The 16,003-nt window shown below is 47.4% G+C and overlaps 1 protein-coding gene across 2 annotated transcripts in view; it reads right to left on the bottom strand.

The window, feature by feature from the left end:
• Positions 1 to 16,003, bottom strand: part of WDSUB1 (WD repeat, sterile alpha motif and U-box domain containing 1) — a 394,309-nt gene that overhangs the window by 265,752 nt on the left and 112,554 nt on the right. The window contains exon 2 of one of the 2 annotated variants that reach the window (XM_086956660.1): positions 4,820 to 4,963. The exons of the other annotated variant lie outside the window; for it this stretch is intronic. The gene's annotated coding sequence lies outside the window, so the exon portion shown is untranslated. The remainder of the gene's footprint in view (positions 1 to 4,819; positions 4,964 to 16,003) is intronic. 2 annotated transcript variants of the gene reach the window in all.

Below are 16,003 nucleotides of genomic sequence, written 5' to 3'. Positions count from 1 at the left end.
GAATAAAGAACTGAATTCAACTGAAGAGCCTCTATCAATTTTCTTGGGAAAACTAATAACTATTGTTGAATTGAATATAATATGATCATTGTTCTGAATACTTATGCAATATGTTGAGAATCTGAAGGGTGCAGGGCCATTTCTTTGGGATTGCTGTTGAGGGAATAGGGGGATTGCGATCCTGGCTACTGGCACCTTCCTTTTGAAATTTGTGGTATTTCAGTACCGGTGCAGGCAAAATTAGCCTTGATCCCTAATCTTTGTTGTTATACCTTCTCTAATCCATATCAATACGCCTCGTGCAAAGGCAGAATAGGCCGTACTGAAAACCTGTCCCCTCCATCTACGCTGCAGGGAGTGGCTCTCGCGGCCTGTGACATGTGTCTCCTGAAGGAAGGCAATTTGGATCCCACTCCGCACTAAGTAAGCATGTACCTTGTATCGGCGCTCCATAGTATGTATGCTCCTGACATTCCACGATATTCACTTAAACTCAATCAGCGAACCCATGGTAGAAATTGCGCCCAGTACCCCAGTGAAGTTCGAAAAGTACCATGCCAAGGTCTCAAATAAACTTTCCCAACGCCCCCTCTCAAGGATAGTCACTATCAAACGAGCTCCTATCCAAACTATATTAAACTAGGAATAATCCTCAGACTAGTTCAGAGGTACAAGTGAGCGCAGCTGTCTAGGGATGCATGCCCAGGTCGCTACGCATCAGCCTTATTAACCCTACACTAACTCTGGGCCCTCATAACCAACGTATTACTAAATGCCCTGAGATTGTCGCAAATAGTCCAGCCTAACAATATAAATTGCACAATGTCATCCACACTCTGAGGTGTTACCACAGGCAGCTTCACACTGCCACTTTGAGAAGTGTCCGAGTCATTAGCGGCTGACGCTTCAGTAGAGCCAGCGCCATCATCCGATGGGGGTGGGTTTCGGCTCTGTGACAGGGACACCACTGCTCGCAGTGATACAGCCCGTTCCTTCTCAGCCTGCGTCGTGGAGGGTTTCATCAAGGCCCTTCGCGGTGATCTGCGGGGGAGATGTCTCCCGGAGGCCCCGGGTTTTGAGTCCGGACCCTCCCTGTGCATACCGCCTGTCAACCCGCCCTTGTAGCTTTCCAACCAGTCCCATGTGTCCTCAGGAGAGTCAAAATAATGAGTGGTGTCTTCAAGAGCAACACGTAGCCGAGCCGGGAACATCAGAGAGTACTGCAGCCCCTCATCTGTCAGCGATTTTTTAACCTCCAGATAAGAAGCCTGCTTCCTCTGTACCTCCAAAGTATAATCCGGAAACAGAGTGACTTTACTATTCCCCGCTAAAAGTCCAACAGTCCGTGCTCTCTGCAGAAGCAAATCCCTGTCCCGAAAATGTAGAAGCCGGGCCACCACTGGCCTCGGAGGTCTCCCCGGGGCTAACGGTCTAGCTGGAACTCTATGGGCTCTTTCCAATGTGCAGAAGGTGGAGAGCCCCTCCGGGGCCACTACGGACTTGAACAAATCCTCTAGGTAGGCCACCAAGTCTACCCCTTCCGTTCCTTCTGGCAGCCCGACCACCCGAAAGTTGTTCCTGCGATTGCGCCCATCTGCACCTTCTGCCCTGCGTTTTAACACGGCCACCCTGTCCGTAAGGGCACCCAATCGCTGGTCCGTCTCCCTCTGCACGGGCAACAATTCTTCAAGGCTGGTCTTGGTTTTCTTAACCCTGATCGAGTCTGGTGTTCCTCGCGTAGCAAGCCCAATCCAACCGCCACCGTGCTGATGTCCTGATGGAGGATGTCAGCAATTGTGGCAAGTATTTGTTGCAGTTGTTGCCGCACTGGATCCTCCGGGCCTTGTTGAGATGTTCATATGTGCTTTCTTTGGGATCCAGTACGTTCTGGTGGTTTGGGCTCTAGGTTTACCCATAGTTGTGCTCCAGGAGAGGCTGGGCTCAGTGTCAGTGTGATTCACTACAGGCCACCTCGTTCCATGGTCCGGATAGCGCCCAGGCACCAGGTCCAGCGACTTTCCACTCACTCACCCCCCCTCTCGGCAGTCACCAGCAAGGAGGAAATCAGGCAAGCGCCCCGTCTGTGCAAGGAATACAGGTACTGTGCAGTAAAATGTCTGTCCCCCACTAACCGAGTCACCCAGCTCCAGGTCAGGCTCTCCAGATGTCAACCAGTATTCCCCTCAGTATGAAACACCACCCTTGCCAGGTTAAAGGGTCTGATTAGCCCCCTTCGTTCTCTCCAATGTCCCAATCAGCCGCTGCCTGGGCTCTCCAGGCCAGCACACAAAATGGCGGCTGTGCCCCTCAACTTCAGGCCGCACTACTCACTATTCGCCATCAACCTCCAGCAGTCTCCGTTGGTCATGCAGACTCCGGGGTGCCGGAGAATTCCTCTCTGTTCCAGCGGTGCCCTCAGATCTCGACACTGCTACCCAGGTATCGGCGTTGCGGCTCTCCCATCGGGTCTGCTCCGGTGTCCTCAAGGCGGCCTCTCTGAACATGTCGCTCGTCAGTTTCTCGTTCCCCAGGCGGCATTTTCGTGAGAATCAGATGTGATCTATTACAGGCAAGCTGAGCTGAGCGCAGATCGTCCGCCTGTCGTGGTCCAAAGACCCCGGGGGCTCACCTCGGACAAAGCACAGGTCTCTGCATTGCTCTCCAGCCGAGTCTTAAGTTATCACAGGGACTGCTTCTCTCACCTCGATGCTCGCCCGCTACCCTCCGAAGCAGGCCAATTAACCCCGCTCGCGGCTCTGCCAGGCATACAGACTCAGTCCACTTACTCCCCACCATGCTGGAAAGTAGCAGGCAGGAATAGGGCATCAGAAAGCGGGCCCAGGTGTAAAATTTGTCAGGAGAAGTGTTCGGCTGATGCTGAGCTCCTTGCTCTCGCGTCCGCCATGCTCCCCAGTCAAGCCACGCCCCCCCATGAAGAAGGGCTCTTGTACTAGTTTAAACTACCACAACTACACCTGGATTTACTCAAGTCATGAGCGGGCCTAACACCACCTTCACCAAATACTACACCCTAAGCTTATAGAAAACCAAAAACAGAGCACAGCATCAAAATAAGTACCAACTGACCAACAAAAGTCAGTAATGTATTTTAATTGCCCAAATACATCATGACTCAAAACAATCCAAATGGTAAGAACATAAGCAGCATATGTTTATTTAAACAAGTTGACACGTAGTTGTAGAATATCAACAGCCAACACGTGTTTCATCTAAAAACGACTTCCTCACGGCTTAAAGTTGCATCTAAGTGTTGTAGGGTCCACCAACTCAAGCAATTTACTGTCGTAATTTAGCAATGGTACTAAGCTGTCTCCACTGATCCGTATGAGTAAAGACCTTTAGAAATATCTTGAAGTCGGGAAATCCACCTAGGCACCCCTTTTTCAGAGGCAGTGTTGCCCACTGCTGTGAGTAAAAACAGAAGCGCACTTAAAGAAATAATAAAGTAGTCCTAAAACAGTGCCCTACAATGACCCCTGCATATGTCTAACAGTAGTTGGACGGATCACTCGGGAGGGCTAAACACGAAAAGAGGCATGACTTATTCATGCCTTTAACCAATGGGGAGACGCAGACTGGAGCGACAATGGCTACAGCAAATGGTAAGCCTAAGGGCGGGCTGTAAGCCCAGAAGGAGATACATAATTTCTCTGTTCGAGACAGCGCACACGCGACGTCTAAGAGCTGAGACCTAAAAACGAGTAGCATATCAGCAGTAGTCAGCGAATGGGAACAGAAAAGGTTACCACGATAGAAAAAAACAAAAAAAAAACAACTGGAGGAGAACAACATCCTGGACCCGTCCCAATGCGGATTCCGCAGCAATCACAGCACCGAAACCGCCCTCATCGCTGCCACAGATGACATCAGGACCCTGCTGGACTACGTCAAAACCGCGGACCTAATCGTCCTGGACCTCTCGGCCGCCTTCGACACCATCTGCCACCACACCCTACACACACTCCTACACGACGTAGGAATATGCGTCAAAGCTCTGGACTGGACCACCTCCTAACTCACCGACAGAACTCAGAGGGTTCACCTCCCCCATTCTGTTCTGAAGTCACCAAGATCATCTGGGGCGTACCCCAAGGATCATCCCTCAGCCTGACCCTCTTCAATGTCTACATGGCACCGCTCGCCAACATCGTCCGCTCATACAAGCTCAACATCGTCTCCTACGCCGACGACACTCTGTTGATCCTCTCTCTCACCAAGAACCCCGCCACTGTCAAAGCCAACCTCCACGAAGGAATGAAGGCCGTAGACCACTGGATGCAGAACAGCCGCCTGAAACTCAAATCAGAAAAGACAGAGTTCCTCATCCTGGGCTCCACCCCCTCCGCCTGGGACGACTCCTGGTGGTCAGCCGCCCTGGGAGCCGCACCCACACCCACCAACCCCACACGCAACCTGGGGTTCATCCTGGACTCATCACTCACAATGGCCCAGCAAATCACCGATGTCTCCTCCTCCTGTTTCAGCATGCTCTGCAAGATCTACAGGTGGATCCCCACCGGAACCAGAAGGACGGTCACCCAGGCCCTCGTCAGCAGCAAACTGGACTACGGCCACGCCCTCTACGCAGGAACCAAGGCCAAACTCCAGAAAAGACTCCAGCGCATACAGAATGCATCCGCACTCCTCATCCTCGACATCCCCGCCACATCCACATCACTGCCCACCTTAAAGGCCTGCACTGGCTCCCAGTCAACAAAAGCATCACCTTCAAGCTCCTCACCCACGCTCACAAAGCACTCCACAACGCCGAACCAGCATACCTCAACCAACGTCTCACCTTTTACAGCCCGAACCGCCAGCTTTGCTCCTCCGACTTTGCCCTTGACACCGTCCCACGCATCGGCAAGACCTCCACCGGCGGCAGATCCTTCTCCTACCTTGCCGCCAAGACATGGAACACAAAGTTGGTGGTAGTGTTCTCCTGTACAGGAGAAACGTCAACACATATAGTAACAGATCTAAAAAAACAATAATATACGTGACTTTTAAACTTCTCATAAAAATTTAGCCAATCTACACAGGGTGCTTGAAAAAACCCTGATATACACCCATCACCCGGAGTGTTATTAAGTACACGAGATGCGTACAATCAACAAAAAAAGGGAAACAGGCCGAATCAGCACACCAAGTAATGTTAATCACACCGTCAGCTCTAGGTAGTCCGGTGTGAGCTGAGAAGTCGTATTTATTGATGAACTTTTAATAAAGAATTTGAAGAATATTCCTTGGCTTGGATCTTTGAATCCATTGAAACTTACAGTAAAGGGACAGTTCTTTAATCTCACCTCGAAACCCATGTCACATGGGGTGGGATTCTATTGCTCTCCAATGGAGATCTAGGACTACCTAGAGCTGACGGTGTGATTAACATTATTTGGTGAGCTGATTCGGCCTGTTTCCCTTTTTTTGAAGACATGGAACACTCTACCCACACAGCTGCGCCAGACCCAGAACCTGCTGACCTTCAGGAGACTCCTCAAGACCTGGATGTTCGAGCAGTAGCTGCATCCCTCCGCATCTAGAGACCTTCACGGGTGATTAGTGCGCTCTACAATTTATTGATTGATTGTAGGTGAGTTAGGCCAATGTGGCCTAAGAACAAGACATTGGAGACAGTAGTGGTGAACTGTGAAAGACTTACAATCAGTAAAAATTGGATGGGTGGTTAGAAGGCTGGGCCAGTAAGGTGAGAGGTTGTCAGGTGTGCCCAGTGTTTCAAGGGGGATGAAAAGGTGGTGGTGGGGGGTTCTTAAAGGGGCGTCACCAAAGAAGTGTAACTAGCAATTATTTCCAAGAGACATGGTCTTTATAATTAAGGGTGTGGCTTAAAACATGTAAAAATCCTATACTTCACCTAGTGTGCCACCTGAACAGTATTTGGATGCTCCTCTTCAAGCTTCCTGTTATTGCTTTTACACGCCACACAACAATTAAGCATTTATCAATGCTAATTAGCTGTTAGATAAAGCAGAATATTGACAATGATTCTGTTTTGATTTACTAGAATTGCACATTTTTACATTTAGAAAATATGAGAAAGTGACTTAAACATTAGTTTGGTCGGCGGAAGGGATGTTGGCTTTCAGAGTGTATCATACACTATGGTTCCCCCCACTTTCTTCTGCAGTCTCTCACTCAGCCATGTACAGCCTTTTCTCCCAACATCTTTCTGAAATCCTTTATCTGCACATCTCACACTTCCCCACAATTACAATTGGCATATATGTGACCATCTCTCTCTGTCCTTTACAGGGGGTCTGAGGATTGGATGTGAATGTGGTCAACACACCTTTCTGACCCACTGAGAGGCACGCTGCAAAAAACTAGCCGTTTTCTGGCTGAACTTCAGAGCTCTCGATCTTGCTCTGACAAACATCCACCCACATGAACTCACTGAACAACTAGAGGAGAAAGAGTTCAAAACTTTCGCTATACAAGAGTCATGCTGCATGAAAAATACAGAAACAAGACATCTTGAAAAAAGCAAATACTCTTATGGAATGCAAGATGAAATAATATGGACATTAAATATGTTAATGCTTTTTACAGTCATTTTTAGGTCTTGCCTGAGCCAGCGCATGCGCTGCTCTGGCGAGACATTAAGTAACTACTTAGAAAACTGCTACTTGCCGGCCACCAGCTTGCTAGAACGCGCAAAAGCACGCGCGGTGTTGCACGCGCATCCTTTGCGTGCTTCGCGTCATCGCGATCACTTTCGCTTTCACAGCGATCGTGATCGCGATCACTTTCTTTATTTCACCGCCGAACCTGTGAAGGAATCACTCACTAGCTTGACACTTTGAAGGGAGTCTCTTGGTTGAAACAAAAAATTTGATTTTTAAATACATTTATTGTCGATGTTAAGAAGGTTATTTTTAAGAAAATAAAACTAATTTTCGTTAACTCGAAACTGGCTGTTCCTTCCGTTGTTGTGAACGTGTGATTGGCTTTGTGTGTTTTAAACTCGGCTGTATGTTTGTGCATTGGTCTGGTGCTGCAGTAGCTTTGTATTCTAACTGCAGGATTTGTTTGGTGCTGCAGGATCTGTGGATTGTTGCTGGTGCGAGGGGTTGCAGCTGCTCTGCGTTCTGTCCTGTTCGATAAATCGTGTCTGGGGCTGCAGGGACTTTTCACAGTCAAGAAGTGTTTGTGTTCGTGCACATGTGCGAGCTCTCAGGTTAATTGGTGGAATCGGATCCCGGCTCATCACTGGTGCAGAACATCCAGCCATGGTCTCACCTCCATCCACGGGATTAAATGACCGATTACTCAACATATCATTGCCGGTGCAACCAGAGCGCTGATACCGCCTCCCTGCAAGACTCGGTGGTCCCTCTCGAGTTTTCCTCTGTTCGACTGCTCCGTCCATGGTCCCTACAGCGTATCTTAAAGATATCTTTTTGTCAAAATCAACACCACGGCTCCTTTAGCTCAAAACATGAAAACCTGTGATCAATGAATTGTGTATTCCTGTTTGTCTGACCTTTGTTACACGTTATCACTGTATGGTGTGTCATCTTTGCTGCCATAGTCTAGTCAGCTTCATTATGGGTCTTTCTCGCACTATACTTTGCACCTCTTTCAAGGTTAGGTTCCACCACAAGCAAGCTACCATGTGATTGAAGCATGCCCCTGGAACCTCACGCGTGACGCCAAACATGCCACTCTGCAAACCTATGACTCTAATGTCCTTGTATAAGAAACGGAGTGGCTAATTGCTGGTCTCCCACCAACCAGCGCTGTACCAACAATGAATAATAAACTGAGTAGCTCCTTACTGGTCCTCCCACATACCAAAATTGTACCAGCAATGTATAAATAGAAAACTTAGTAGCTAGTTACCAGTCCTCCCGTGAACCAACAATGAATAACAAACTGAGTAGCTACTTACTGGTGTCCCGCAAGCAAACATGGTACCAACAATGTATAAACAAGCATTGCCATAGCCAATAGGTCTCGCTTTTGCGAGAGTTTATGCTATTGGTATTGTAAACGACAATGCCTTTTTTTTTTTTAAACCAACACATTAATAAAAGGCATTGTAGATTACTCAAACTCTAGTAAATGCGATACCTATTGCATTGCAAATGCTTGTTGAGAAATGGATCAGTGTTCTTGCCAGTGGAGTTAAGGATAGGAATATAGAGCCTAATAGGGACCCAATATTCTCTACTAGGCTAGCATTTTTTTACTTCTATAGTAAGAGTTCATAGACTTTCTGGGGTTATTGTTAGTGACGGAGGTTTCACAGTTTATAGCTAAGTTCTGGAATGTCTTATTACAAACTCTGGGTATTGCTACTTTTAAATCCACAAGTTATCATCTGAAGATAGAGAGCCCAAAAGGTTTAATCAGTGAATACAGCAGGGTTTGAGATGCCTTATTATGGAATATCTGGTAGTTTGGTCTTCCTGGGTTTCATTAGCAGCACCAACATACATTAACTCCCATCATGGTGCATTAGGTTGTTCTCTTTTCTGCTGTACATATGTGTTTCATCCAGGATTTAGTCCTATACATCATCCAATGCTAGAGTACCATTTTTCACATCTTTACATCAGAAGTTGGATTCCAATCAAAAAATGGCTGTTTTCCACTTAACTAAGGTTAAGGCAGATTACAGAAGTTTCTTTAGTAAGAAGTGTAGACTGGTTCCTATTATCAAGTGGAAGATAGGGTTGACTCTCCCCTTCTCATATTCACAATCCTGGATCCCACCGTAAGTGTGCGCCTCAATGTGTGGGTCCTTTTAAGATCACTCATTTGGTAGGCTCCTCTTTATGCTTGGCCCGAAAGAGCACATGGAGAATCCATCTTGTTGCACATGTGTCCTTAGTTAAACCAGACAGATCTATATCCACAAATCCTATCCACCAGTACTAGTGAATGGGTCACAGATCTAGGTGGTTATGCAGTTCTTCATTCCAGAATATGTGGGTTTGTGGGGGCTTACATTATCCCATAGCCTGGAAGGTAAATGATGCTTCAGAGGTGTCATGGAAACCTGCTACTTTAGTAAATGTGCCTAGACTGGAAAAGATCTTCCATGCAGCTTTCCCACACAAACCGTCAGAGAATCAGGAGAGGGGGTCTACCTTGCACAGAAGGTGTTTACCGTTATATTTTCAGTCAAGAGAACACAAAGGAAGAGGTGTGTACTGTAGGATACAATGGAGAAGTGGACTGTGAAGCTTGCCAAGGTCGGAAATTATGTAGTACCGGCTCTGTTCTGCTGGGGCACACACAATACTGCAGAAACACTCACTCACTTCAGGGCAGTGTAATCAGAGGCAGTAGAGCATTCACATTGGTTTCAGGTTCCAAAACAATTGGCTTAGAAGTACTTAGCTGGTGCCTGGCACCTTTTTGTTGTTATCTCTTCCTCTTAAATTGTTCATCTCAGGCTTTGCTTCTTTCATTTTTGTTATTTTGGGAACCCTTCTCTGTTTTAGTACTCTGTCTCTTCCCCAGTGGATATTCTGAAGTGGAAGGGTCTGAAAGGCTCTAATGACCCGGTTCCTTTGGAGTCCCGGGGTGTTTCCTGGTGCCTGCATGGGTTTAAAATTGCTCCTTGTTCTGAAGGACCCGCTGAGTCACTTTACACACTTATATGAAAAAGGTATTACGTTCTGGGCTAGTTCATTTATTAATGATGTTATGCTTCTCATTATCTTAAGGAAAACCCTAGAGCTAGATGTTATCTCAATACTATTATGTGTATGAGTCATGAGAAGTGCCTCTCCAGTGATGGAAGACTGCGGTTGTGTTCGGTCTTCTCTTTCTCCCCTCACCCTAAACCCCTTTTTCACTGTGCAGGACACTCAGAGTTGTATACAATCATGTAACTCTGGGGAGATCTGTTCAGGGGATTGAAGTATTAACCTTCAAACCTATGGCACCTCTTTTCATTGCTGCTTGGCAACATTCCTAACAAAGGACAGGGAGCTAGCAAAAGAGGTACGAGGGAAGTAATTTAACTTGTAGACACACAGTGGAGATTAGGAATGAGGAAAGTATAGGATGGAGGAAGCAAAGGATTGGTGTGAGTTTGAGAAATTGAACTGAGATCAGGTCAGTAAGAAACAGGGGTGACAGAGTGTAAACTAGCCAAAAAAGGTGAGAAACGAAGAAGATAGATTAAGAACGATATTTGAGGCTTAGGGCCGCATATATGAAAATATCCTTTTGCGATTATTAAATATCGATTTTTAAGAAATTGCTATTTGGTAATCGCAAAATGCTAGGAAACAAAACAGACAGTAAATAGCCATTCCCTAATTGCAATTTGTGGAGAAGTGTGGCTCAGGGGTTAGAGGCGGCAGACCCGGAATCTGAGATCGGCCCTGGACCAGGGTTCAATTCCCCGCCTCGGCAGGTCTTGGGCTCAAAAATTCCACAGACTCGATAATTCTCGCTCCGGTGCCTTCTCGACTCACGGGTTCACACTCTGCGACTCTGGGCAATAGCTTGCTTAATCTCCACAACGGCCCCTCGTGGCGGGATGCCTGGCTTTCACCTTGTGGATACCGGGTTATCTCACAGGGGAATACCAGGACGGGTTCCCTAAGCAAGCGCCGGGAAACCCACTGCGGGTAGCTGTGCGCTATATAAGCTCAAATACATTTACATATACATTTCTTGAAAATCGCAAACGCAATCAGGAAATCGCTATTTGTAATTCCGACTCCATTCGTTCCTACGGGCCTAGGTGAAAATGGTATTGCATTACCTAAATTGTGATTACTTAATTGGTAACCACAAATTAGGTAATGCAAGGGTGCCTGGGGGCCTAAGGCCCCCCCTGAAGGACCCCTAAAAAAAGATGCACATGTAAGGCACTTTCATGCCCTAGGGTCATGTGTGCTCTACATTGCACTTTGCATTTTTCAAGGTTTGCATTTGGTTACCATCAACTTGAAGTTGATGGTAATAGCGGTTCATAAATGCCCAGTTCGCATTTAGGAAAGTCTTCTTACATGTGCATTAGGGATTCACTATTTGCGATTCCCTATTTTAATTAAAAATGTAGGTAATCGGTAAAAGAACAAGTTGCTTACCTTCGGTAACGCTTTATCTGGTGGATACAATATCTGCCTGTTGGTTCCTAACCTTTTGAATTACACCTTGCGCAGCATTCCACAAAACATTTTCTACATAGCTTTCTCACGTCGACGAGGATTTGACAATGGAACGGCTTGGCTCGCGACCCTGCGCGATGTCATTGAAGCCATAAGAAGACCTCGTTGGCATGCTGACGTCAGTTTCACCCATTTTTTCCGTGCCTTCGAGGCGAACAGGTGAACCAACAACATTTCAACAAGTATACACAGTATACAATTTAAAGAAAGAAACTGGAAATTCTAAAATATAGACATTTCCTAGTGACAAACATCATACTATTTCAAATAAAATACATTAATTTCATGGCAATTAATTTTTCGGTATAAACGGGGAGGTGGGTGGGTCAGTGAGGAATCTACAGGCAGAGACTGTATCCACCAGAAAATTTTTTACCGAAGGTAAGTAACTTGTTCTTCTGATGGATACATCTACCCGCGGATTCCTCCCCTTTTGAATTGAATCCCAAAGCAGTTCTGCTCGCGGAGGAGGGTGCCTGCCTACCTATGTCAAAAAATCTTACAGCAAAGTACATGCAAAGAGGCTGTCTCTCTTCACCTCCAAGTCTAAGCAGTACTGCTTCACAAAAGTGTGGAGGGAGGCCAAATTTGCCGGCTTGTAGATGTCTACAACAGGTAAACCTCTAGCTAAAGCAGAAAATGAAGATTTAGCTCTGGTGGAATAAGCTTGAATACCTTTAGGAGGCTCCTTCTTCGCCAAGGCGTAGAAAATCTTGATGCAGAGGATGATCCACCTGGACAGTGTTCTCTTGTGGACAGCCTTGCCCTTCATCTTGCTCACATATCCAATAAAGAGCTGGTCGTCCAACCTGACATCCTTAGTTCTGTCCAGGTAGAATCTGACCACCCTCTTGGCCCCTTCCCTGCTGCGCACATTCCCCTGCTGTGCTGGGGTGCGGGGGGGCGCGCACAGCGCCCCCATGCTCATGACGAGCTCAGCTCGTCATGCAGTACAGTGCTCCTGTGCTCATGACGAGCTGAGCTCCTCACAGCCACACCCGTTTCTTTAGAACGTTCGCACAGCAGGGGAATTAGCCCAGCGTGCGAGCGTTCTAAAGGCCATGACAAGCTCAGCTCGTCATGAGCACAGGAGCACTGTAGCTCATGACGAGCTGAGCTCGTTATGAGCATGCAAGAGGTTAAGGTCCGATCAATCGATCTCTCTTCACATCATTTTACAAACCTAGCCCACCTACTGGAGTAAACAGGTTTGGTGGAGTGTCTCCTGGCTGATAAAATAACATCCACCACAGCAGATGGAAGAGAGCAAGAGCTCAGGTTTCCCCACTCAATCTCAAGGCATGAAGGTGCAGGCTCGGGAGGTGGGGGTGTAGAACTTGTCCCTGTGACTGCGAGAGGAGGTCTGCCCTGAGAGGGTGACGGAACGGAGGCTGCGATGAGAGGTAAAGGAGGTCTGTGTCCAATACCCTCCTTGGCCAGTCCAGAGCGATCAATATCACTTGGACCCGGTCCTGGCGAATCTTCCTCAGAACTCGAGGAATCAAGGGTATGGGAGGAAATACATAGAGAAGCTGTGAGTCCCAGTCTAGCTGAAACGCGTCCCCTAACGCTCCCCTCATCGAATACTGGATACTGCAGAACGACGGCCAGTGTACGTTCTTGTGAGTGGCAAACAGGTCTAACCGAGGAAACCCTATCATCCTGAAATTGTGATGGACCACCTCCAGATGGAGACACCACTCGTGATCGGCCTCGTACTGCCGACTGAGACTGTCTACACGCACATTAAGCACTCTGGCCAGATGATTCCCAGTCACACAAATCTGATGGTCCTGAGCCCAGGACCTGAGTTGCAGAGCTTCTCTGCAGAGACGATACAACACTACTCCTCCCTGTTTGTTTATGTACCACATGGCCGTAGTGTTGTCCGTCGGGGCCTGACAGCTTGGAATGGTGAGGTTGTATAGTACTTTAAGAACTTCTAGCAACTCTAGGAGTGCTGCCTTTTAAGCTTTTAAAACTGCTGTTTTGGTGTGCTTTTGTTTGTGTGCTTTTTTTTTACCGTGCTTTTGTTTACTGTTTTTAATCTTTTGTTCTTCTCACTCCTCCCTTGCATTGTTCCTGTTGGTGCCTTTTCCCTCTCTGGTTCACCGCTGCTTTTTTGCCATTTGCGTGGAGGCTGGTCACTTTTTTCCTTTCACCTGTGAGGTGAGGCACTTCTGAGGGCGGTGGGGGTGGTACTACTCATGCTCTCTGACATTTAGGCATGAACAGACCACGGTCGCGCAGAGGATGCGCGCCAAACGTGCCTAAGGCCAGCCCATCTGCACCTGTCCGTGTCTGGACGTCGCCAGACCCCAGACATGCTGCCGGTCTGAGCTGCGGCAAGCTCTCCTATTCTCGAGGTAAACTTCTTGGCATTAGGCAATTAGGGAGCCCCTGCAGTCACCCTCCTTGTAATCTGATTGAGGGTCCGTTTTGCTGTAGGAATTGTGGCTTCAACTCCTGGACGACCACCTTGTCCCTCCCCACTTCCCTTCTCTGCCTTAGACAGAACATTAAATTGCTCAGCCTTAACTGTCGCACCCTAGTCAAGCATCATCCGGATGTATACGACTTGCTTCACGATGAATCTCCCGATGTCCTGTTCCTGATGGAGACATGGCTGTCAGCTGATATGGTGGCTGAGCCTGGCCTGAAGCTTCCCCGGGTTTCAGCATTGTGACTTTCCATCGAGAGGATAGAGGGGGTGGTATCGCAGTTGTTTTTAAATCCTGCTATACTTGGACCTTTGCCAAAGTAACCCTGGCGGGTTGTGAGTGTGGGCGTTTTGGGATCTCTTTCAATACCAGCTATACTATGTCTGGCCTACTGGTTTATCGTCCACCAGGTCCTTTGAAGGAGTTTAGGGTGACGCTGAGTGATCCAGTTAGTTCTCTGGTTGTGAGGTATGCCAACAAGTGTTACTGGCAATCTGAATCTGCATCATGACAACCCCCATGACTCAGAAGTTGGCAATTTCGCAGCTGACTTAGCCGCCTCAGGGCTCTAGAAATCTGAAAAATTGTACTAGTCCTGCAGGTCTAGTACTTTAAAAAAACTCCTCGACCTAACAGTAACCTACTTGACCTACGTCTCTGAAAGAGGAGCAAATGTGGCAAGATAACAAGATTTAAAGGCATCTTTATTGCTGATTTGCTTTGTGAGCAATAAAAAGGCATTTAAATCTTGTTATCTTGTCACATTTGCTCGGTTTTCAAAGACGGAGGACAAAAGTTAGTATGTTTTCCTACTCGCCAGAAAGGGCGAGTAGGACCTAAAAATAGCTCGACCTCATAAAATTTACCTTGCAAATGCGGTCGAGTGGATTTGTCTAGCCTTGCGCCTGTCAGTTGATTCAATTGGTTAGAGGTCCTACCCACTATGCTGGCCATCTACTTGATCCAGTCTTCTCTAAACTTCCCTATCTTACGGTCTCTACCCCCATTCCGGTGTGTTGGTCTGACCATTATCTTATTCCCATGACACTCTCGGGGGTAGAGCCCCCTCAGAGGGTGCCTCAGAAATTCTCTTTCCGTCGCTCTTGGCATAAATAAAATGTCGACCCTCTTAATACCCTCCTCTCCTCAAACATACCCAGCCTGCCGGATGATCCGAATGCTGCCACAAAGCGATATCGGCCTGGGTACTTTGTCCTCTGGATGCACTTATTCCTGTCAAATGGTCTAAGGGTTGCAGTATCAAATCCAATCCTTGGTACAACGACAAGCTCGCTAATATGCGTAAAGCCTGTAAGAGGCCGGAGCGGGCATGGAGAAGAGACTATGACCCAATCCTGAAAGGATGTTATCAGGAAGCCATTAAGAAATACCATAGGGCTATTCAGAAAGAACGTGCAGCCTACTTCGCTGACGAGATTAGGAACAGCAACAATCCTACCAAGAGTATTTTCTCCATACTCAAAGATCTTAAATCGTCCGAGCCACTCGCTGAGCCCTCTATCACATCAGATGAGCATTGTGAGGCTCTCGCCACCTTCTTTGTCAACTTGGTGGGAAACATCTATAAATCTTTTCCCCAGGTGGATATGTGTTCTGGCTCTGCGGGCAGATCTCCTCCCACTCACATGCTTGCCGTCTTCCCGAGGATGTTGCGCTCATTGTGCAGCAAGATTAAATCCGGCTCCCCTGCCGATCCCTTGAAACCTGATTAATTTATGAGAGCGTTACCTGTGCTTCCTACACCTCTGGGCCAGGTGATTAACATGCCTCTGTCTATGGTAGTTGTCCCCAGGAACTGGAAGCAGGCTAGGGTTGTTCCTTTATTTAAAAAAACAACCCTTGATACAGCTAAATCTGAGAACTTCCATGCTATCTCCCTCCTGTGGTGGGCTTCCAAGATCTCTGAAGCCTATATAAACTCCATCTTGTCCGGTTTCCTGGAAGAGAACAACATACTTGATTTCTTTTAGTGCGACTTCCATCCAGGTCTCAGCACAGAGTCTGCCCTCTTAGCAGTGACCCAACATCTGTGGGCTGCATTGGATGAGGGACGTACCTCGGCACTGATCCTACTGGATCTCAGTGCCGTGTTTAATACGGTCTCTCACCACATCCTGCTGCAAAGGTTGGAGGAAGTTGGCATTGTGGGTCCTGCATTGGACTGGTTCGCCTCCTTACTTGTGGAAGGACCTTTCAGGTAACATCCCCCCCTTTCTCCTCCAGGGTCCATACTATCAAGAAGGGTGTGCCGCAGTGCTCAACCTTGACCCCAACACTCTTTGATTTGTATGTCCAGCCATTATCTGCGGTGGCCAAGAGTAAAGGGCTGACAATGGTATCATATGCAGATGATACGCAGTT

Source organism: Lissotriton vulgaris, chromosome 2_1 (assembly GCF_964263255.1).
Source record: "Lissotriton vulgaris chromosome 2_1, aLisVul1.2, whole genome shotgun sequence".
In the NCBI taxonomy this organism is placed as follows: domain Eukaryota; kingdom Metazoa; phylum Chordata; class Amphibia; order Caudata; family Salamandridae; genus Lissotriton; species Lissotriton vulgaris.
Note: the sequence above shows the minus strand (reverse complement) of the source record. Positions and strands in the feature narration are given on the sequence as shown.